Source organism: Cryptomeria japonica, chromosome 8 (genome assembly GCF_030272615.1).
Source record: "Cryptomeria japonica chromosome 8, Sugi_1.0, whole genome shotgun sequence".
Lineage (NCBI taxonomy): Eukaryota > Viridiplantae > Streptophyta > Pinopsida > Cupressales > Cupressaceae > Cryptomeria > Cryptomeria japonica.
The window spans coordinates 371,660,444-371,685,782 of NC_081412.1; positions in this window are offsets into that span (position 1 = coordinate 371,660,444).

A 25,339-nucleotide genomic window follows, 5' to 3' on the forward strand; every position below is an offset into this window, starting at 1 on the left:
ACCCCTCATTTTTGTCTAGGAGCAATTGGAGGAAAAGGGGTGTCCTCAGAGGCTGTGATACAAAAGATAGAGGTAAAGGATGAGCTTGAGGTGAACCCTACCTTTACCATACCATATAGGATGATCTACAATTATTGCGAGATCGAAGGGGGGTGGGCTAGTAACCTTGACAACACAAGTGTCTTTCCTTTGTCTACAATAGGTCAAATAATGAGGAATTGAACCAAAACAACAATGACAGAGTGTTCTAGATTTCAAACAGAGCTATAGACAAAGATCTAAGAAGGGAAAATGAATTGGAACTTATAGCTGAAAATCCAGTTTAAATTGTCGGGACCAGGAGGGTAGGGTGCCCTGGTCCTGGAACTTCTAAGAAGACAAGCAGAATGTTTTCTAGATCAAGGATACACACAGAATGCATTGTCAAAAGATTGGGCCAAATTCTTGGGACCAGGGCGATAGAAGCTACCTAGTCTTCCAATTTTTATGCTTGTAAAAGTTGAGTCTATTTGTTGTTTTCTATTTTGTCAGATCCTTCAATCGTAGCACACTGAATGAATTCTTTGCACACACACACACACACACACACACACACACACACACATATAGAGAGAATGGTTGTGGGTAAGGGTTTACCTTGGGTCAAACCACAATTTAGGAATTAACCTTGGAATTGAAATGGAAATGGAATTGAATTGCAACATAATACTTTTCTTTGAAGGAAAGACTAGATTTGAATTTTAATACTTTTAATTGAACTTGATACCTTGATGAATCTTGATTGAATCCTCATGCTAAGCATTTAGGATTTCATGTAGAATGTCCTCATGGATGCCATCTTGAATGCTTGAAATTGACTTGACCTCTCCTTCAATGCTTGACAAATGCTTGATTGCTTGGTCACTTGAATTGAGTTTTCTAGAGTGTACAATTGAGAGAGATCCACCCATCTTTCTTTCAAATGAGAGGGGTAGGGCTCCTTTTATACGTAACCATCCAAAAATTAATATGAATTTTTGGAGCAGATCAACACAAGACCTAAATTCCCACCCAATTGATCATTGATAGGACCAAATTTGGGTCCTAATTAGGAGGACCAAGGCGGTGGGGGTGCCCTAGTCTTGAGCTAAGACCAATGCGCCCCCAACACCCTGGTCTTGTTAATCAGGACTCGAATTTGAATAGGGATTAAAAAGGGAGTTGAAAATGTATATTTTTGGAAGGTGTGAGTAGAATCAAAGTAGACATCAGCCACTAAAAGACAAAATGCCAAGTTGAGGTCTCGATGAGGACAAAATTTTATGCGGATACAATTTACGATGCTACATTTATCCCCCACTTTAGTGGGAGTATGAGACTACAACCATACTCATGGTAAAATACAAAGTCGCATTCAAAAACACACACCAAGATACCAAAGGGACAAGACAAACCAATCCATCAATGACTTTAGGATCTTACTACATTAATATCAAGGTAAAAGGGACAACACATGAAGGGGAAAGAGTATGAATATACAGGCCTAATAAGATTTGTGCTTACTATGAGTCATGAAAAAGAAAATTTTGAAATACCAAATTACAAAGAAAAAGGCTCATTTTGCAAAGTAACTTGAATATTGAATTGAATTGAAAACATGGCATTGGTGTGCACATAAAGTGTAAAATTGAGTGGAGTGTATGCCCCCATATTAAACAATTGTGTATGGCCTATCAATAGAAATTTATTTAAGGTAGCATGCATGCAAAAGACAAGCATGCTACCACAATGAGATGCCCCTAGGAAAGAAAATATCAAAGGATAATGGTCACAAAACATATAGGCAAAAGCACATAAGGGATGCACTAACTCTAGGATCAGTAATGTACTTGTGATAAACAATGTATATTGTAGTACTCCTTCCCTAATCAAATTCTAATCTCGGTTTGACCTTGGTTAGTTTACCATGTTATAATGTTATAGTCAGATGTTATGATTATTGTGCATACCTATTAATGTGGTTTTCGCATCAATTATTATGTAAGTTAATTTGTTCTCTTGATTCATGTTATCAATCTCAGGCTAACACTTTCATTAAATATATATATATATATGTATGCATGTGTGACTCATGGTTGCAAAAGATTGCAGGTACAATATCGCATAGGTATGAGGTTTGTCTCCACCTAGATTCGCAAGTTTGAGTGTTCCTCATTGGTCCTTAGAGATTGGATTAGGTGATCATAAGACCCTCATTTTACCCTAGTCATGCTCAAGTGAGCGTTGTCAGTCATCTGTTAGTTTCCCTCTGTTTGGATTTGCGGGTCATCTCTTTGTTTATCTTTCTTGGGTTGCGTGTTTTGCGTGTGGTAAAATTGAGTATTTAATCCTAAGTATTTAATTGGATTTAATGTGTTCTTTTACACATTAGTATTTAAGGGACTAAATTAAATAGGACCCCTTTGTGCGATTAATCATTAATTAGAATTACACTATTCATGTTTGTAGCAAGTTCGATTAAATGGTTAATTTTAAATGATGAATTTATTCAATTTATGCATTTTGAAACGAAAGATTAAATTTTATTCGAAATAGAAATATTTTATCCTCCTTAGCATTTTGGAAATAAAAATGTTAGTTTCAATTAATTGAGAAAATCAGTTTTTTTAAAGAAAAGCAAGTTAGCATATTGAAATAGTTTAAAAAGAATGATTTTTTCATTTTATTTAAAAGAAAGTATTTTAAATCTAAAAATGAGAATTTTGGTCAAACATTCTTCCATTTAACCTAGGTTTGAAAAATATTTTTGAGAGGATTATTTTTTGAGAGATATTTTTGTGAAATATTCTTGAGAGAAAATGATTTTGGAGAAATTTTGAGCATTTGTGGGAGGAGGAATTTTTTGAGTTGCAGGTTGGAATCTTCAGCAAATCACATCTAGGATTGCATATGGAGGTAGGATTTTTATTAATCTCCTTTGTTGCCAAAGAAATTTACTGATTGGTTTTGAAAGAAATGTGTTTGTTGTTGAAAAATATTTCAGATTGGTGAATAGAGAAGAACAACAATGAGATTTTGAATTTATCCCTCCTTGAATTCATTCCTTTGTTTTCAAATCACTTTCTTGGTTGCTCAAATTGATTTCTAGATTGAATATGGGTTTGGGTTTTAAATCTATGCATATTAGTTTGTGTTTTGAAAATTAGTTGGATGAATATGTGAGAAATGATTCTTTTTGCCCAAATATGATATTTGGTTGAGGAAATTTGCCCATTTTAGTCTGGTTATTCCACAAATTTTGAATATTTGATAACCATGGACATTTTTGAAAAATTGTCTTAGTCTTTGTATGAGATTGTGAATTAAAAGAAAGGCTGGGGTTTTCTTTTTTGATAGTTTTTATAAAAAAAATTAAAAAAAAAAAATTTAAAATAAAATTTTGGGACATTTTAGGTTTTGGAGGGACGAGGAGCTGAGGCTCAACCCATGCCACACTCCCATGGCTCACACACTTGGAGGCCTACGACCCCATTGTGGCTGCAAAGACCTGCGACCCCATGGTGGTTGCAGAGTCTCGTGTCCACAGTGTGGATGCCGCGGGTCTGTGTCCACACTGGTGGCTGCAGCCTTCGTGGCTAGTGCACAACCTCCACTCCCGTGGATGGGAGGTGGGCCCCGTGGATTTGCCCTTTGGTTTTTTTTAATTATTTAAAGAAAAATTAAAAAAAAATGCATCGCAGTTTCAAAATATGGTTTATTTAAAAAAAATTGATATATTTTATTAAAAGTTTTAAATAATATTTTTTTAATTATTAATTATTAATTGGTATATATTTTATTAATTGCGGATTAATATATATATTTATTTATATTTAATTTGTATTTTTATATATGTATGCAAGGAAGTATCAGTTTATTTGGGAAATGATCATCGATTTTAATTTCCTTTTTATATGTATATTTCCATTTTTGGAAAGTATGTAATTGTGTCGCAAGAGATGAGATTGGATTATTGTTTTCGAACAAAGATGAAAATGATGTTTTATTTTGAATATGAATATCATATTTTTATGTGATTAATGAATAATTGATTATTATATCATTGTGGGTTCTACATATATTATAATTATACTAATGAGAATTTGGTTTGAAAACTCATGATGACATATTTATGTTATTTTATGATACAAAATGAACTTTAGTGAGTTAGTAAACCATGAGCGACATGTACCTAGACAAGGTAGACAAATTGCAATCAAACTTAGATCCATTAGAAAACTAGAACAATTTTAATGTTTAAACAATATGAAAAAAGATTGTCCTTTCCAATTTATGCCTATGCATGTTTAATTTTCTGTATTTGCATTTGCTTAAGAAATGACAATTCCTTGATTGTGATTGTTGGATATTGTCGCATGTTGATTTGGGTACCTGCTTATATCCATGATCTCGAGTTTTGACTATTTTCATATGATGGTGTTGTATCCGGTCATGTCCTTTATGCGAGTGTTGATATGTTGGTATGTGGTTGACCATAGTTGGTCATGTCTCTAGTCAGAGTAACGTCAGTCAGTGTACCTTGTATGAAGACTTGTTTGACCATGTGGGTATTCCTACCGTATTGAACTCTGTAATCTTGTCCTAGTGTATTCCTTGGTTTAGGAGTTCGTTTGATTATGGTCTAGTGTCATATGGGAAAGTGGCTTTTGAGTGGGGGCTGCTCCCAAAGAGGTTGTTGGGTAACCCATTAAAAGTGTGTCTAAATAAGTGATAACCTAATAGCATATTAGAGAGTTTAGTTATTCAAAAGACTAAGTAAGATAATTGTGCCTCACGCATGGGATGAGTGCTAGTACAGACTCGACATGCATTGAGAAGGCCTGAAATGGCAAACCAACAACCTTGTCTTCACAAAAGGATGTGTTGGGTCCACATGAGACTTGGATGGGCCAGAGGTTCAAAAAAGGTTACCAGAGTAACCCAGTAGATGGGGACAAAACCTATGGAGGTGTGGCATGGTAGTCATACCATGTTATGTGATGACACTTGTCCCTTATGTTTGCTAGTGTTTTGTTGTGTTGTCTTTGATAAGAGCATTGTTGTGGAGTCGTCCTGTTGTTTATGCCCTTGTGAGAACCTGATATTCATGTTAGACCATGGGTTGCAAAGACTTAGTTTCATGGGTCCTCTAGTTGATCTTTGTATTTGTTTCTTATTATGTTTACTTGGGTCCTTTTCTTATTCAGGGATCATTCATGTATCTATTGTACTGATGTGGTTGTATGTATTATTGGTTTATGTACACCTTGATGGCAAGATGTAAATGATGTGAACCTTATGTATTCTTCACCCTATTATTTTATCAAAGGGGTCTTGTAGTTGAGCACACCCAGAGATGTAGCCCACTAGGGGTGAACTCTGATATCGTTTCAGTGTTATGTGATGTTTATGTTCTTATGTTTCCTCTTTAATTTAGCATATATGGATGGCATTATGGTTTAAATGTATAATGTGGTTTAGATGATGTTGATCTTAAATGCATGTTTGTATTCATCTTATAAAATGCAGTAATGTGGATCATGAAGAAGGTAGATTTGAATAATGGAATGTATTCAGTTGTTGATAATGCTATTAAAGTATGCTTGGAAAGTATTTGTTAGTTTTTAATGAAATTAAAGTATGTTATGAAATTAGATGCATGACTTATGTTTTAATGAAAGTTTGAACATAATGTAGGGTTAAATTGTAATGGATTAACTCATCATGTTATCTATAATTTTAACTTATCGAATGAATTTATCCTTGTTCAAAGTATTATCTTGTCATTAAGTTAATCAACTTAATTGGATTAATTAGCATGAGTTGAGTTAAGTGTTGAATTAAGTAATCACGTTGGGAAACTCTTTAGGTGTTATTTTAGTCTTCCGCTATGTTATCTGAGCTTATGATAACTCATGGTATCATTATGTTGTGTTTAATTCAAAAAATATATATTTGCACTCTATTCTTGTGTTTTAGCTTTATCCCTTCAGGCTTTCCTGGCGAGGCATTACATTTGGTAACAGAGCCCATGTTGCAAACACTGGGATCTCCAGTGTCGCTTGTGCCCTTAGTTGGTGTGAGGTGTATAGACCTTATATTGTATGCTTGTCCTCCTTTTGTATGCTTATGATTGAGGCATAGTATCTTGAAGATCTTAAGGACTCGTGTTTTGGTTCTTTTGCGTATTCTTTTGAGCAAACCTAAATTGTGTGTAACATGTGTGTTCACACCTTACTTTCACCTTCTTTATGTTGGTTCTTTTGAGTGATTATGTGTGACTTGTTTCTTATTAGATACCTTAGTCTATGATTACTCTTATTAAGAGAGAGAGTCGTATGTACCTCCCTTTTTTATTGTTGTACTCTATAGACTAACCCATTGGGTTGGTCGGTACTTGTCTTGAATCTAAAAGTACGAAATGTGCTTGTATTAAGATTATGATCTATCTTAGTATTGTTCACTTGAAGGACTTGTATGGTAGATGTTGAGTGCTTATGATGTAGAGAATTGAATGTTTACCATCCTTCCTCCTCTTTTTCTATAGAAATTAAAATGTTTGTTTTATATGTATTTATCTCTTATATGAGTTTCCTTATTGTGAGAGAAAGGTTGTGACTTCTTGAACCCTTGTGTGAGCCTTATGATGCTTCTGTGCTTCTAGATAATTAGAGGGCTATGGTTTTAAGAGATCATATTGGTTATTGGGAGGAAATTGTATGTTTTCACTAAGGAATTCTCCATGTGTGTTGTAGGAGTAACATAATGGAATTTCTATCTTAAGTAATGTGCAATAATGTACGACTAGTGGATATGTGACACTGTCTTGTTTGAAAAAGATGTATAAAAGGGAACATGTCATTTTGGCTAAGAGTGTGTTAATGTGTTCCATGAAAGATTGTTTTATGTGTTTCATTATACTGATTCAATTGAGGACCTATTTTAACAACGCTATATTGAACTTGCTTTTGTATATATTTAATTGACTTAGTATGAATAGAAAGTGCAAATGAAAATATTGTTTGATGTGCATGCATTAATATGTATTATTTAGTTGATAGTTCCTCGTTTACCTTCTTATCATGCTCTGATTTTCGATGAAAACTTGTAGATTATGATAGGTTTCGTATTTATTAAGAGTAGTGAGTGTTCACAAGAGGTCTTGCATTATCAAAATGATTGTCTGTCTTGATTTCTATTGTTTGGAAAACTAGAACATTCTATTGCAACCATTATATTCAGAAATGTCATATTAGGCCAATTGGCATTCTTATAAATAGTAGTGATATGAGAACCGTTCAATTAAGATGATAGGCTTATAGTGTGAAATCTTATAATGTTGTGTGATCTTGTTAATCTTGTGCTTGTGTAAGAAATAGTTTGAATATCAAGCTCCATTTCCCTTCTCTTTTCCTAGATTATAAGATTTTTAGAAATGTTACTAAAGGATGCATTGACTTAAATAGAATGTATATAAATCATGTGAAATTGTATTTTTGCATTTTGACTTCATATTGAAAGATGGAATTCTTACGCGTTGGAAATAAAATTTGCATGTTTAGTAATGTGAATATGAATGCTTAGTGGTATTAGTGAAAGATATAGGAATGACGTTACTTCCTTATGTAATTTTGAATTGTAAAGAATTTCAGTACTTGTATCTTGAAATAAATTATATCAGTTTTTCATGGGGGAAGCATAATTAAAACCTTCCTTGAGTAGATGATAGTGTACTGGAAAGTACTCCTCGTAAATGAGACTAAACCAGTACTGGTGCTTTCGTTGTGTATTGTAAGAAACTCGTGCTTGCTATATGTGCCCATGGGATGGTGAAGTAATCAACCATGGAGGATATGTTTACTTATAAGTATGGGAAACCATACTATTTATGTGAAGTTGCTTATTTGTTACCCTACTGAGTACCAAACCTTGGGTTGTTGGTAATTCAGTATGTTAAGGGGTAGTATTAGAAGTCATCATTCCTTGAATAGTATGGATCGACGTATGAGTAATGTCGGCGTGAAGCGTCTTTAGCTTCTCTATTTCAAGGAAAAATATAGTTATATAATGAACTGTTTTAAAGGTGTACTTGATACTTTCCCTTTTTGATGAACCAATTTATAAGGTTTATGTGTGCCAGCCTATTCCTCTCTTTTATTTGAGTATATTGATGGCAGTTCTTGAGCATAGTGATGGTGTATTTTGGAGGATCTTTTGCCTTATCTTCATTAAAGGTATGTTTTGTCTACATGAGCTGCCAGTTAGCAGGCATTGGTAGACATGTGGGTGGACCTTAGCCATGTATACCTCTGCCTTACAATGAGTATCCTAAGAGGTATGTCGCTATGCGAGACGTGACCTATGCGTGCCTCTTTCCATGAGGTACACTACCATGCAGGATATGTCCATTGCGTGTCTTCTCTGCTTGGAGTATTTCCATGCCACGTGACAACGTGATGTGGGTTGATGTCAAGGTACGCACTGCCATGCCATGTGGATGTGTGACTAGGCCACACCACATGATGAGCTACTGTGATAGATGGTTGTTCTCTCCTTCCTCGTTGGTGGCTAGATGCTGGTCACATAGTGATATCATGTGCAATTATGATATTCTTATTTATTTCTTTGTGGACCAGCAATTTATTTTACTTTGACTTTGAAGGTTTAGCCATGATCTTGCGATATTTTGCTTACTTGATTTGGTGTTGCAAATTCTGGATTATTTTCTTGCCTTACTGTTGGAATTGATGATTTATTATCTTGATTCATCTATATTTTGGTGGCTAAAATGGTTTATCCTTATTGTTTTCATATGCTAGTCTTATGCTGAAATGTGAATTCCTCTCCAAGGATGTATGAGACGGTCTTGGTTGACTGTATACGAGGAAGTAGACGTAGGGAACCTTGAGGATGGGGGTATGTGAGATTGTGATACAACTAGGATCCACTACCTACCTATGTGTCATGAGTATCTCTTGGAGGCTAACCACCTTACGCAACAAGGGATATTCATGAGGGTCTTGTATGGAAGGTAGAACCGCCATGGTGTGCCCTAGCACCATCAAGCCCTTGAGTGAGATGTAGGATATATATGATCATGTTATTGTTCCGAGATCAGGCATAGAGATGCTGATCGCGCATGTTATCTATGACCGAGCATTAGACATGCACACATGTGGCTCTTTGATTTGTGCATTCCAGTTATATGGATGGTTATTATGTGTAATCATGGAGTAAATTGTGTTATCTTGTCACTATTTTATGGGACATAGTCTTTGGAAAGGTTTTTATATGCTTAATAAGTGTAAACAATTGTGTTATATATGTTGCTCTTATTTCATGAAAGTTAACTTAGTTGTAGAGTATGAAATATTAAGCTAGTTCTATGCGATAAAATTTATATGAAGAGGATGGATTGGTAAAAGAAATTGATCATGATGGCATATTTTCTTGTCATATTTGGTAGATGAATATGGTAATTGTCGTTTACCTCTATTGATGCTTTAATTTGGTGTAATGAAAGGAACAAAATTCTTGTTTCTCTCCTATGATTGTAGATAGTTCCTAGAATGTTTTAAGAAATGTATGGATATAGATGTATCTTACCAATGGATAATGGCATTCATAAAGGATTTAGCAATAATGTTTCAATTATTTGTAAAATATTCCTATGTGCAATTTGATATTTATTAAATGAGTTTCAGGGCTAATGCGTGTTGCATGTTTTTCGTCTAGCCTTACGACTTCCAGGAGTAAGTCGGAACCTAGGGGGAGAGGATCTAGTACCCCTGTCCTAATCAAATTCTAAGCTCGGTTTGACCTTGGTTAGTTTACCATGTTATAATGTTATAGTCAGATGTTATGATTATTGTGTGTACTTGTTAATGTGGTTTTCACATCAATTCTTATGTAAGTTTATTTGTTCTCTTGATTCATGTTATTAGTCTTGGGTTAAAACTTTCATTAAATATATATATGTATGCATGTGTGACTCATGATTGCAGGAGATTGCAGGTACAATATCGCATAGGTACGAGGTTTGTCTCCACCTGGATTTGCAGGTTTGAGTGTTCCTCATTGGTCCTTAGAGATTGGATTAGGTGGTTGTAAGACCCTCATTTTACCCTAGTCGTGCTCAAGTGAGCGTCGTCAGTTATTTGTAAGTTTCCCTCTGTTTGTTTAGCTTTCTTGGGTTGCATGTTTTGCATGTGATAAAATTGAGTATTTAATCCTAAGTATTTAATTGGATTTAATGTGTTCTTTTATGCATTAGTATTTAAGGGACTAAATTAAATAGGAGCCCTTTGTGCGATCAATCATTAATTAGAATTGCACCATTCATGTTTGTAGCAAGTTCGATTAAATGGTTAATTTTAAATGGTGAATTTATTCAATTTATGCATTTTGAAAGGAAAGATTAAATTTTATTCGAAATAAAAATATTTTATCCTCCTTGGCATTTTGGAAATAAAAATGTTAGTTTCAATTAATTGGGAAAATCATTTTTTTAAAAGAAAAGCAAGTTAGCATATTGAAATAGTTTAAAAAGAATGATTTTTTCATTTTATTAAAAAGAAAGTATTTTAAATCCAAAAACAAGAATTTTGGTCAAACATTCTTCCATTTAACGTAGGTTTGAAAAATATTTTTGAGAGGATTATTTTTTGAGAGATATTTTTGGGAAATAGTCTTGGGAGAAAATGATTTTGGAGAAATTTTGGGCATTTGTGGGAGGAGAAATTTTTGGAGCTTGTAGGTTGGGATCTTCAGCAAATCACTTCCAGGATTGCATATGGAGGTAGGATTTTTATTAATCTCCTTTGTTGCCAAAGAAATTTACTGATTGGTTTTGAAAGAAATGTGTTTGTTGTTGAATAATCTTTCAGATTGGTGAATAGAGAAGAATAACAATGAGATTTTGAATTTATCCCTCCTTGAATTCATTCCTTTGTTTTCAAATCAGTTTATGGTTTGCTCAAATTGATTTCTAGATTGAATATGGGTTTGATATTAGTTTGTGTTTTGCAAATTAGTTGGATGAATGTGTGAGAAATGATTCTTTTTGCCCAAATATGATATTTGGTTGAGGAAATTTGACTATTTTAGTCTGGTTATTCCACAAATTCTGAATATTTGATAACTGTGGACATTCTGGAAAATTGTCTTAGTCTCTGTATGAGACTATGAATTAAAAGAAAGACTGGGGTTTTCTTTTTTGAAAGTTTTTATTAGAAAAAAATAATAATAAATAAAATTTAAAACAAAATTTTTGGGCGTTTTAGGTTTTGGAGGGCAGATGAGCCAAGGCTCAACCTGTGCCCCCCTCTCATGGCTCGCTGCCTTGGAGGTCTGCGACCATAGTGTGGCCGCAGAGGCCTGCGACCCCACTGTGGCCGCAGAGACCTGCGACTCCATGGTGGCCGCAGAGTCTCGTGTCCACAGTGTGGATGTCACGGGTTTGCGTCCACACTGGTGGCCACAGCCTCCGTGACCAAGGCACAACCTCCACTCCCGTGGATGGGAGGTGGGCCCCGCAAATTTGCCCTTTGGTTTTTAAAAAAAAATGCATCGCAGTTTCAAAATTTGGTTTATTTAAAAAGTTTATGATATATTTTATGAAAAGTTTTAAATAGTATTTTTTTTAATTATTAATTATTAATTGGTATATATTTTATTAATTACGGATTAATATATATATTAATTAATATTTAATTTGTATTTTTATATATGTATGCAAGGAAGTATCAGTTTATTTAGGAAATGATCATCAATTTTAATTTCCGTTTTAAATGTATATTTCTGTTTTTGGAAAGTATGTAATTGTGTCACAAGAGATGAGATTGGATTATTGTTTTCGAACAAAGGTGAAAATGATGTTTTATTTTGAATATGAATATCATATTTTTATGTGATTAGTGAATAATTAATTTAATATCAATGTGGGTTCTGGATATATTATAATTATACTAATGAGAATTTGGTTTGAAAACTCATGATGACGTATTTATGTTATTTTATGATGCAAAACGAACTTTAGTGAGTTAGTAAACCATGAGCAACATGTACCTAGACAAGGTAGAAAAATTGCAATCAAACTTAGATCCATTAGAAAACTAGAATGATTTTAATGTTTAAACAATATGGAAAAAGATTGTCCTTTCCGATTTATGCTTATGCATGTTTAATTTTCTATATTCGCATTTGCTTAAGAAATGGTAGTTCCTTGAATGTGATTGTTGGATATTGTTGCATGTTGATTTGGGTACCTACTTATGTCCTTGATCTCGAGTTTTGATTGTTTTCATGTGATGGTGTTATATCTGGTCATGTCCTTTATGTGAGTGCTGATATGTTGGTATGTGGTTGACCATAGCTGGTCATGTCTCTAGTCAGAGTACTGTCAGTCAGTGCACCTTGTATGAAGACTTGTTTGACCATGTGGGTATTCCTATCGTATTGAACTCCATAATGTTGTCATGGTGTATTCCTTGGTTTAGGAGTTCGTTTGATTATGGTCTAGTGTCATATGGGAAAGTGGCTTTCGAGTAGGAGGCGCTCCTAAAGAGGTTGTTGGGTAACCCATCGAAAATGTGTCTAAATAAGTGATAACCTAATAGCATATTAGAGAGTTTAGTTATTGAAAACACTAAGTAAGATAATTGTGCCTCACGCATGGGATGAGTGCTAGTACAGACTTGGCATGCATTGAGAAGGCCTGAAATGGCAAACCAACAACCTTGTCTTCATGAAAGGATGTGTTGGGTCCACATGAGACTTGGATGGGTCGAAGGTTCAAAAAAGGTTGCCAGGGTAACCCAATAGATGGGGTTGGAAACTATGGAGGTCTGCCATGGTAGCCATACCAAGTTATGTGATGACACTTGTCCCTTATGTTCGCTAGTGTGTAGTTGTGTTGTCTTTGATAGGAGCATTGTTGTGGAGTTGTCCTATTGTTTATGCCCTTGTGAGAACCTGATAATCATGTTAAACCATGGGTTGCTTATGATGAGTTGAGAAGACTTAGTTTCACTGGTACTCCAGTTGATCTTTGTATTTGCTTCTTATTATGTTCAGTTGGATCTTTTTCCTATTTAGGGATCATTCATGTATCTATTGGACAGATATGGTTGTATGTATTATTGGTTTATGTACGCCTTGATGGTAGGATGTAAATGATGTGAACCTTATGTATTCTTCACCCTATTATTTTATCAGATGCGTCTTGCAGTTGAGCAGACCTAGAGATGTGGCCCACTAGGGGTGAACTCCGACATCATTTCTGTGTTATGTGGTGTTTATGTTCTTATGTTTCCTCTTTAATTTAGCACGTATGGATCGCATTATGGTTTAAATGTATAATGTGGTTTACATGATGTTGATCTTAAATGCATGTTTGTAGTCATCTTATAAAATGCAATAATTTGGATCATGAAGAAGGTAGATTTGAATAATGGAATGTATTCAGTTGTTGATAATGCTATTAAAGTATGCTTGGAAAGTATTCATTAGTTTTTAATGAAATTAAAGTATGTTATAAAATTAGATGCATGACTTATGTTTTAATGAAAGTTTGAACGTAATGTAGGGTTAAATTGTAATGGATTAACTCATCATGTTATCTATAATTTTAACTTACCAAATGAATTTATCCTTGTTCAAAGTATTATCTTGTCATTAAGTTAATCATCTTAATTAGATTAATTAGCATGAGTTGAGTTAAGTGTTGAATTAATTAATCATGTTGGGAATATCTTTAGGTGTTATTTTAGTCTTCCGTTGTGTTATATGAGCTTATGATAACTCATGGTATCATTATGTTGTGTTTAATTTAAAAAAAATAAAAAATATTTGCACTCTATTCTTGTGTTTTAGCTTTATCCCTTCGGGGTTTCCTGGCGGGGCATTACATATATCAAGAATAATTGTATTGAATTGACCTCATGCCCCAAAGGTGGTGGAATTAAAAACACAATGGAAGAAGAGAACAAGAGATAACAAACAAATATCTTTTTGAGTCAACATGAAAGAGATCGAAAAGGAGATCTCAATTCTTTGCATCATCCACCAAGTAGACAACACAAAGGCGCATTTACAAACAATAGAACATGTACGACATATAGAAGAATTGAGATACAAATAGAGGAATGTCAAAATGGATTTGGCCTCTTTTTTACCATGCACTAATGGAGAAACAAGGGTCAAACCTAAGGTAACATAAAAACATATCAAGCAGCAAGTCACAAGGGAATCACATTAAGAACAAGCAGACACACAAAAGAAAATCCATGACATGAATGAAGCTAGTCAAGAAAATAATCTACATCCCAGTCTTTCTTAACATCATTTAGGGATGGTGGACAAGATGTAAGAGGAGACACAATGAGCATACTAGATGGATCTATTGAAAGTTCCAAACAAGGATCATGCTCTATTGACGAATCACTTTTGAAAGATGTGAAGATAACTCATTATTAATATCAACAAGCTCATACACATAATCAAAATCATTAGAATCATCAATGTTAGTGTTAGGAGTGTAAGTTTTCACTGCTTTTTCCTGCATTTTTGTCTCCCAAGTCCCCCTGGGGTTAAGGTTTTTTAAAGTTTTGATTAGGGTCTTAACTATTAGGTTCCTACGAAGAAAGTGTTGCCTTATATTATATTTTGTTGTTGACTGACCAAGGCAAGTAACCAATTTTTAATTTATAACTTTGAGGGTCTTGTCTCATTGCATAATCGGCCCCACATGTTAGGAGTCTTGTGTTTTACTAGTCAAATTATATTATGGGAAGGTTGGAATTATTTCCTAAAATTGCCTAAAATCTATGTGCCCCTAGCACTTATATATCCCACGACCCCTTTACCCTTAAGTCTTAAAACCATGTGCAAAATTGTCCCTTTTAAGTTAATGATAATGTTAACCCGCAAGTCTCCTTTTCATAAAAAAATGTTTGACATGGGGTGGCAGGGAGGCTTGTCTATCTATGTTTTATGTTTCCTCATTCCCTCGCAAGGTTTATTTAGCATCACAAATAATATTGTGGGTCAGCAGGAAGATAGTCTAAGCCTTGCCTTATGACTATCCCCGTGCCCATGCTCAATGACATGAGTAGATAAAGTTATCTAGTGGAGCAATAGGATGAGACTGTTACATAAAGAAAATGTTACCTAACAACGCTGAGTAGTTAATTTAAAGAAAAAAGTTAAACTATGGGCTAGTGGGAAGGGCTAGAAAAGAAGGAGGGAGTAGTTACCCCGAGGCCCCGCAAGCTGAAAGTAAAGGAAAGAATGATCATTTAGTATATTGAGGAAATCATTGTAGGAAAATAAGAGTCGGTAAAGAAGAAAATAACCCTGCAAACTATTAGGGTGGAGCAGTGAAGAAGGAAAGGTTTCCCACCACCTGCAAGGTAAAATAAATAAGATAAAGGCAACGTGGACTAGTGGGGTAAGGTGAGAATGAATTAAAGTTTATTCCCGCTACCCCATAAGATTAAAAGAAAAAAGGAAGGTGACCCTATGAGCTTGCATGAAAAGGTACAACAAAATAAAAGGGCTCTCCTCGCCATCCCATAAGGGGAAATAAAGAAATGAAAAGGTGGCAAAGGATAGCGGGGATACATTAAAAGAAACAGGAGAAATTCAAAAGTTGGTGATGAGAAAAATTCAACGGTGTTACCTCAGCAATTTAAAGGAGTCAAGATGTGATCATGGTCGTCTATTTTTAAATCAATGGCAGAATTCAAATATCAAGGCTACCAGCTCATGAACCTCACACAAAGGAAATTAATGGTGGATGATTTGATGATACCCTACATTCAATAAAACCAAATTTTGTTGTTTATTTATGCACCTTGCATTCAAGAGATTGAGAGAAGAGCATCCTAGGCGACCAGAAGTGATCTCCAGAAGCCCAGTTGTGCCTAGAAGCTTTCAATGACCAAGTAAGTAATTGTTAAAACCTATAACTTTGTAATTTTGTTTAAAGGTTAAGGGGTTGTCATAGGGTTTGTGAGTAGGATAAAAGCATAGTTTAAAGCCCTAGGAAAAATCCATGGCCTTGAAACCAAAAATAAAGAGGTCAACCACCCCCAAAATTACCTAAGCAACCCCAATTGCAGTGATTCCTACCCCTCCACTAATTTCTGATCAACCTACTATTGCACAAAACCCACCTGTTGAGGCAGAAACTTACAAGACAAAAAGAAATAGGGATCCTTCTACTAAAAATACCACATCCACACCCCTAGCTCAAACCCCACTAGTTGCTAAAAACATGACACCTGCTCAGCATGTTCTGCCTATGCAAACTGTGAGATTTTACCAAGATCAAGGGCACAATGAAAAGCACACAAAAGAGAGACAATAGTTTGATAAGAACAAACTGTATTCTCATCGATATGCAAAATTGATCAACTAGATTAACCATACAAGAGAGATGAGCCTTCTTATATAGTCAAGGCCAAATGGATATGTGAGCACACAATCATGACATGTGGCTGAATGAGAAACAAGGATAGGTAAGAATATGTAGGGGTAGGTAGGAGAAATAATATAATATTCCACAAGAGGTGGATCACCCACATAATGTGGAATGTAACAACAAGATAAGACCACAAAAGGTAGAATTTCTCCTACAAGAATCATCCCTATGTGCACACCTCCCTAAGTGTCTCATATCCAAACTACGATGAGATGAATTATCCTAAGTCAACTTAAGTAAAGTGTAATTATATCCTATAGAACTAAATAATTACACCAACACCCCCCCTTAAGTGCAACTTAGGGGAATGAAGACTCAAGTCAACAATGCAAGATGGGTCTCGGCTAAAAGGCCATGATAGGTATCCATGTACAATATGAAAATGCAGGCAAACCTATGCAATGCTATCTCTCACAAATGGAGAAAGGGAGAAAACATAGTGGGAAAAAACTCCCCCCCAAAAGAGTTTATCTCTCAAAGAAGAAGGACAAAACCTCAAAGAGGAAAAAGTCCCCCCCATAAGAGAGGAAGGAGAAGTCAGTTGACCCCCCTTGATGAAACATCATGCACCCCCAAGAGAGCTCGCAACTGCTGATACTTACTCTCAGTGAAGGTTTTGGTGAATATGTTTCCAATTGGCTCCATTGTAAGACAATACTATAAAGCAATGACCTACTCCTCAATCAGCTCCTTGATATAGTGCATATGAATCTTGATGTGTTTGGTCCACTGATGGTGGATTGGGTTCCTCAATATTGCAATAGCACTATGATTATCACAATGCAAAACTGTCGGTCATGGAGTGGAGAACCCAAACTCTGTGAGAATATGTTGAATCCAAATAGCCTCAGTCGTTGTGTTAACTACCCCGCGATACTCAACCTCTGTCAAAGAGAGAGAAATAGCATGTTGCTTCTTGCTTTGCCAATAAATGGGGCCCCAACCAAGATGGAAGTTGTAACTAGAAGTAGACTTACGATCATCAAGATTTCTAACCCAATCAGAGTCTGTGTATCCAACCAAGCGAAGTCCTGTGCCTGCTACATAGTGAATCCCATAATGATGTGTACAATGGATGTAGTGTACGATGCATTTGGTGGCTTTCCAATGAAGCTCATGTGGTTCCTCCATAAAGCATGAAACCATGCCAACTATAAATGAAATGTCGGGGCATGTGTGAGTCAAGTAGATGAGACTACCAACAAGCTAACAATACAATGTGGCATCAACTGGTGGAGAAGAGCACTTAGCCTCAAGCTTGACTCTTGAAAGAAAGAGAGTTGATGCAGGCTTACACTCAGCCATATAAAAGCATGCAAGTAGATCAAGAGCATACTTGGGCTGCTAAAGTGTAATCCCAAAAGGTGAATGTGAAATCTCTATCCTGAGAAAGTAGTGCAAAAGACCCAAGTTAGTCATAGCAAATTTGTCATGCAAAGCAGATTTGACACTGCTAATGATGGATGAGGTGCTCCCTATAATCATCAAGTCATCAACATAGAGCACAAGTATCAAGTGTGAGTCATCCTATCACAAAATGTAGACATTTAGATCAGAATGATACCTGGTGAACCCTGCTGAGAGAAGAAAGGAATCCATATTGGCGTACTAAGCCCTAGGGGCTTGCTTAAGGTCATAGATAGATTTCTTTAGCGGACAAACCAATGAAGAATCCTAGATGAAACCCTATGGCTGCTCCATATATATATCCTCATCAAGATCCCCATAAATAAAAGCACTCTTCACATCCATCTAATGTACAACCCAACCATGAGATGCAGTAATAGCAAGTGTCAAGCGAATGGAGTTTATCTTGGCTACAGGCGCAAAGGTCTCAGTATAGTCAACACCTGGAACCTGTGAGAAACCTTTCGCAACAAGTTGAGCCTTATACTTATCCACACTACCATCCGTTGCAAACTTGGTTTGATAAATCCACTTACATCAAACCATATTTATCCCCTTAGGGAGAGTGACTAACTCCCAAGTGTTGTTACTCATCAAGGAACTATACTCTTCCTCCATAGTTTGGTCCCACTAGGGAGCCCCTGATGCTTCCTAAAATGTCTATGGATCGGAAGCGGTAGAAATGTATGCATGTGGAAGGTCATGATACTGTGACCAAGTCCTCTATGTGTCTGAAGAATCCCAAACAAGATAACCCACTGAATCAAGTATCTGTCGAGCCCAACAAGGTCTAGGTGGAGGTGGGGGATGAGGCTCCTGAACTGCTAGTGGACCCTGCAGAGGTGTATCCCTGTGAATCAAAGTTGAAGAAGTCTCATCATCTGAATCACTCTCATCACTATCTACAATGGAGGAAGGTGGAGGAGGAAGTGAGGCTAATCTAGGAGAGCTTACCTCAAAATGAACACTCCTCTCAATGAATACCTCATGTGTCTCTGGATCCATCAATCAATATGCCTTAACACCCTCGGGATATCCAACAAAAATACAAGGCCTACTTTGAGGTTCCAATGCCTTGTGTTTATGCGGAGGAATGTGAGCCCACGCTAGACACCCAAAGACTCTGAAATGTCTCACAATTGGTTCCTACCAACCCAAGCCTCAAAAGGGGTGATACCCTTCAAAGCTTTATGAGAAACACAATTTTGGATGTGTATAGCATAAATTATAGCCTCTGCCCAAAAGGCAGGATCAAGAGAATGTGCATGTATCATATAGCTAGCTATCTCCTTGAGAGTTCTATTCTTTCTTTCTATGACTCCATTCTGATGTGGAGTGTATACAATTGAATGTTGAAGATCAGTCCCCTCAAGTGTACAAAAATCCTCAAGTCTTTTGTTCACATATTCCCTTCCATTATCTGTGCGAAGGATCTTGACCACTTTCGACCTTGATTGCTTCTCCACATGAGCCTTGAAGGCTAGAAATTTGTCAAACACTTTACTCTTATGAACAAGAAAATAGACCCAAGTGAAGCAGAAGTAATCATCAATGAAGGTGAGGATATAGTGGGCCTTGCTAAATGAAGGTGATGGAAATGGACCTGCTACATCATTGTGAACAAGTTGAAGAAATTCCAAAGCTCTCCAAGCTTTCCCTTTATCAAACCTCTCTTTGGGATGCTTGCCCATGGAACATCCTGAACATACACCCTCTGAAAAACTCATTCAAGGTAGACCTTTGACCATGTCTTTAGTGATAAGCTGTTGAAGATAGTGGTAGTTGAGGTGACCAAATTGCTCATGCCATAGATTACTTTTTGAATTTGAATGAGTAAGCAAGGCCATAGAAAGAGATCTTGGCACAAAGTGGGAGAATGAATAAAGCCTTGAATTTTCATTGAATTGTCCCACTACTACCAAGGCATCATTATCAAGTTCTTTTACCACAACTGAATCAGGTCTAAACTCAAGCTTTTTCCCATTCCCATAGTGAGTGATTTGGTTGATAGAGAGAAGATTGGTAGACAAGTTAGGAACATAAAGAACATTATGAAATGTTCCATCATCCATGGAAACCAAACCTTTCCCTTCTACCTCAACTTGTGTATCATCACCTATGTAAATGTGAGGTACCTTAGATGCCTCTAATGAAGAAAACTGCTCCTTTGTAAAACCCATGTGATAAGAGGCACCCGAGTCAAGTATTTGTTGTTTTAAAGAACTTGTTGTAGCCACAAATACTTTCCCTTTTCCCTTAGACTATGAGGAAGTGGAAGGAGATGATTCCTTCTTGTTGTAGGCGGATGGCAAGGAGATGTTGATTTTCTTAAGGAGATTTGTCAACTCATCAACTTGGTTGGTGTGGCAATGATGCTCATCATGACCATACTTCTTGCAATAAGCACAAGTTCATTTTTCCTTCTTAGGTGTGTTCCCCTTCTTGGAAGAGGATGAAGACTCGCCTTGTGATGGAGAGGATGATTTCTCTTTTTCCTGTTGTGGCTTGGACTTAGACTGCTTCTGCTTTTGCTTCTTTTGCGAACCTTTGCCTTGATTCCCTTGATTAGCTACCAAAGCTTTAGACTTTGAAGACTTGAGAATCCCTATGCTCAACAACTTAGATTTTTCCAACATCAACATTTTTGTGAAAGCATCAAATGTAAGCATAGTGTAGGAACTTCCTACTATCAAATGATGGGTTTGGAAGATAGAAATAAATGTTGCATATTTAGATGGAAGCTTGTCCAACAAGTTGAATGTCAATTGAGCATCCTTTTTGTCAATTCCACAATCCTTAAGCTTTGCTCTTAGCTCATTTTCCTTAGTGACATAATCTTGTATTGTATAAAAACTCTTGGGATCCAAGTTGGTGAGCTCATTGTCAATCTTGTAGCCTCTGATTTCATCAACTTGACCATACAATTTCTGAAATATATCCCAAGCCTCTTTAATTGTAGTACTCTTCTCAATGTGAAAAATGAGGTCATCTGATACATATTTTTGCAAAGTTCCAAGAGCCATGCAATTTTTAGTAAGTCATTCTAATTGTGCATTAGGATCAACCTTAGGATCTGTTGGTGTTGTTATTGTTCCATCTATGTAATGTGTGAGTCCTTTTTCCATTAGTTTGCTCCTTGCTTTTATTTTCCAAGATGCATAGTTATGTGGAGTTAAAGGTGGAAATTTATGAGGACCCATAGCAACAAAAATGAAAGAGCATAAGGAAAGAGAGGCACAATCACACAAGACATCCCCCCCCCCCCCCAAAAAAAAAAGGTGTTTTGGTACTTTATACTTAGTGCACGTACAATGGGCCACTTGCAAAAATTGACAAAGTGGACTTCTGATTTCAACTTTACAACTGCCTCAAATAGGCCAAAAGAGACTCAAACTGATAATGCAAGAGATCTAAACTAAGATCCAAGAAAGTTACAAGTACCAAGTGGGCCAAAAAAGACCAATTTATGAAAGTACAATATCCACTCAAAATTACTACACACTAATGACAGATTGTGAAAGTAGACAAAAAAAAATGCACTTTCAAAAAAATGGCACCTAAAAAGGAGGTCATATGAGCTTGAATGAAGCCTTTGAAGTTGCAAGATTGAGGATTGGATAAGTACAACTAAGAGAATCTAGAATTTCTGAAACAATTGTCCACCAAAATCAGAAAATAACCATACCACTGTGGAGAGCACGAAAAATTAGCCCAAATAAAAAAATTGCATCAAAAAAAAGAACAAAACTAAGCAAGTTATGGGCCTTCAAAGTTGACCCAAAAAATCAAACTGCTCAATAGTGAGGGGTCTAAAATTTTCAAAAAGGTGATGAGGCAGGTTGACATCAGCACTTCACTATGTTAAATTTTATGGTCGTATGACCATCAAAAAAATGTCACACCCCCTTGCTGACCGTACGGAGAGGGTGACATGGTAGGTTGACAGGTCTGCTGACTGTAGTCCATATTGTCTAGCTGCTTACACAGGATGCTGGCTGTGAAAACCATACAATGACATGGTGCCTGCATGTTGACTAGGCACTATGTGACAATGAAGGTACAACTGAAGTGGAATGCTGATGTGGCCAGTGACGTGGGCAGTCGGCGGGGCCTGTGTGACGATGAGCTGGCAGGGCCTGTGTGTCGGCCACATGGAGGTCTACATGGAATGACGTTGTCAGGGAGCTGAGGTTGCCACCAGAAACTGGAATGTGGGGGTCGAAGCTCATGGAGCTACGGGGGTCAGAGGTCATTGGAGTTGCGAAGGCTGGAGGTACGGTCAACGAGACCTATCGAGGCTGGAAAAGCAGGCGAGCACCGGAAGATGCAACCAGGACTAAGAGCGGAGGTAGCCTATGGATGGACAGATGGTGTACGGTGACGGTAAACAATGACAGGTCCCTGGTGACTATGCAGGGTATAGGATACAGGGGGTGGGGTCAACGTACCCCCCCCCACTCCCCCCAAAAAATAATATAATTTAAAAAAACAAAAAAAACAAAATTTAACATAGCCCATTTAAAAAAAAATTCTACGAATTTAAAATTGAAGAAAAGAAATCAGAGAAAATAATTTTTTATTTTTTTTTGAAAATTTGTACCGTCTTAGCCGAATTGTCCAAATTTTTCCTCCAAGCCCAAAATTCGACTTTTGTCAAATTTGGATGCATTTATACTCGATTTTTATGGAAACGACCTCCTGAACACAATGGTGAGGTTGAAAATGCTCTAGGATGCCTCCAAAATGTGCAGTACCTCATATCCAAAATTAGAAGTCTTCCAAGATGTCTCCCAAAACCAATCAATGAAGCCCCAATGGCTCTAATACCATGTGAGATTTTGCCAAGATCAAGGGCACAATGAAAAGCACACAAAAGAGAGACAATAGTTTGACAAGAACAAACTGTATTCTCATCAATTTGCAAAAGTGATCAACTGGATTAACCAATACAAGAGAGATGAGCCTACTTATATAGGCAAGGCCAAATGGATATGTGAGCACACAATCATGACATGTGGATCGATGAGAAACAAGGGTAGGTAATAATATGTAGGGGTAGGTAGAGGAAATAATATAATATCCCACAAGAGGTGGGTCACCCACCGAATGTGGAATATAACAACAAGATAAAACCACAAAAGGTGGAATTTCTCCTACAAGCATCATCCCTATGTGCACACCTCCATAAGTATCTCATATCCAAACTATGATGAGATGCATTATCCTAAGTCAACTTAAGTAAAGTGTAATTATATCCTATAGGAATAAATAATTACACCAACACAAACTCCTGTCGAGACAGCTTCGTCTATATCTTATAAGGCTGCGAGTCAACAAGTTGAGAAGCAACTGGAAGAAATGGAAAAGAAGGATGTTAGGGGCCTCCACTAGGAATTGTTAGAATTATTTACTGGATCAACAATACAGGATTTGTTGAAGAATACTTTCTCTAATAAGAGCTCAAGGTGTAGGGATGTTATCACCATAGATAGAGGGTGGGAGATTTTCTATTATTTTTTTATGGGAACAGAGATAAGCCAACACCCGTTTCAAACTATTGGACATTGGATTTGGAAAAATTAGTTGCCCCCAATGTCTTTGTGGAGCCTGACCTCATTAGGCATTTAGCAAGGCAATTCCATCTAGAATCCATGACTATAAGAACAATTGAAGGAAAGATTCTAGTGGATGTGACCAGAGATTCCATAATTTCTTGTTTTGAATTAAGTAGAAATTCTTTGAGGCAAATTGACTTGAAGAGGCTAGAAGTGGAATACAAATAGAAAATAGGGGTGATGAGGGATGAGGAAGTGCCCCAATATATAAAGAAATTATATCAAGGTGGAAAGAATTATCTATTTCAAATTAAGGATCCTTTTGAGTTGATAACATTTGAAAATTGTTTTGTGAAGACATATTATGCCTTATGTCAAGTCCTAGGAATAGATTGTAGGAAAACCAAAATACCAGTAGAATTTATGATGATGGCAATGAAGACCTAGCATCCACAGTCAAATGAGTTGTATGATTTTTCTAGCTATATATAGGATAAGCTGCATGAGGGGTTGATCAAAGAAAAAAATGAGAAAACCCCAATTGATTTTAGATATTATTCTATTTTATGTCATTTAATTCTTTTCTAGAACATAACAAAATGGGGGCTAAGCCTAAATATAAATATGTTTGATCCTAAAGAAGGTGGCAGGTGGCCAATCCAAAGATGGACCTAGGTTTGGGACAAGGGATCCTGGTGGTCAAATTATATTGCATTCTTTGATCAATTTGTTATGAAGGTGCTAGGATGGTGTGGACTCCAAACCACAAGGAATCCTATGGAAATTATAAAGGTATTGAGAATAAGGGATGTAAATCCAAAGGATGTGCAGTTCCCTGAGGGTGCATTCACCCACAATTTTGGTGATTTCTTCCTATATTCAAACTGTACACTTATCAGGGTCTATGGATGTCAGCAGACCCATCATAGATTGCCAATTTTTGTTTCTCCTAGGCTAGCATTATTTGAATTCATGTGGCAACTGATTTGGATGGAGAGGCAATGAATTAAGTCAAAGGAGAAGGGGACTCATTTGCCTAGGTGCACCTTGTATGGATATTTTTCCATTGGATGTGATGCACTTGCAAAGGTGCAAGACTTTTTAAGAGATACTTATCGCCTTCAAAGTGGGAAGGCATGGGAGTATGACCTCGAGGGCTACATTAATGAATTGAGGATAGTCAAGATGAAAGTGAGAGCAACAAGTCATGAGTATGATTAATATGAAGAATTGATCAAGAACTGCTCCCCTAGAGATGCACTAAGCAGGAGGAAAATATGGGACATCCTAAATAGGCTAGATAAGGAGAGAAGGCAAAGAGACCCTAAATTCAAGGAGTTTTTCTCTAATATTCAAAATAATTTTGTTATAATATTTTCTAAATTAAAAGTTTTGAATCAATTTATTTTGAGGCACAAGCAGGGTAACCATCTGGCCAGAAAATTGAAGAAAGGCCTACATATGAGCCTCCAAAGGTTGTACCAATTGAAAAGAAGGAGAAGCAAACTATGACAGGAGAATCCTCCAGGTCAACCCTTCCACAACCAGTACCATAAGAGGTTCAGGGCCCCTTAGAGAAGAGAAGAAAGATACAGAAGGGTAAAGTCATTTTTTTTTCTAATTTTGTTGACATTCTTGATGAAGAAGATGATTCTTGGGTTCCTCCACCTTCCCCTCCTCGAGAAATGTTCTAAGATTCAAATTTTGTTGATGAGCCTATGGATGTTCATCAGACAATTGTTCCAAGCATAATCCTTGAGGAGGATGCCAATGATGAGACAATTCTTGTTGCCTCACAATTTTTGTCTGATGATGATTTCATCAAGACCCCCCAAATTAAGAGTTTTTGGTTGCATATTAAACTGAAGAATATGAC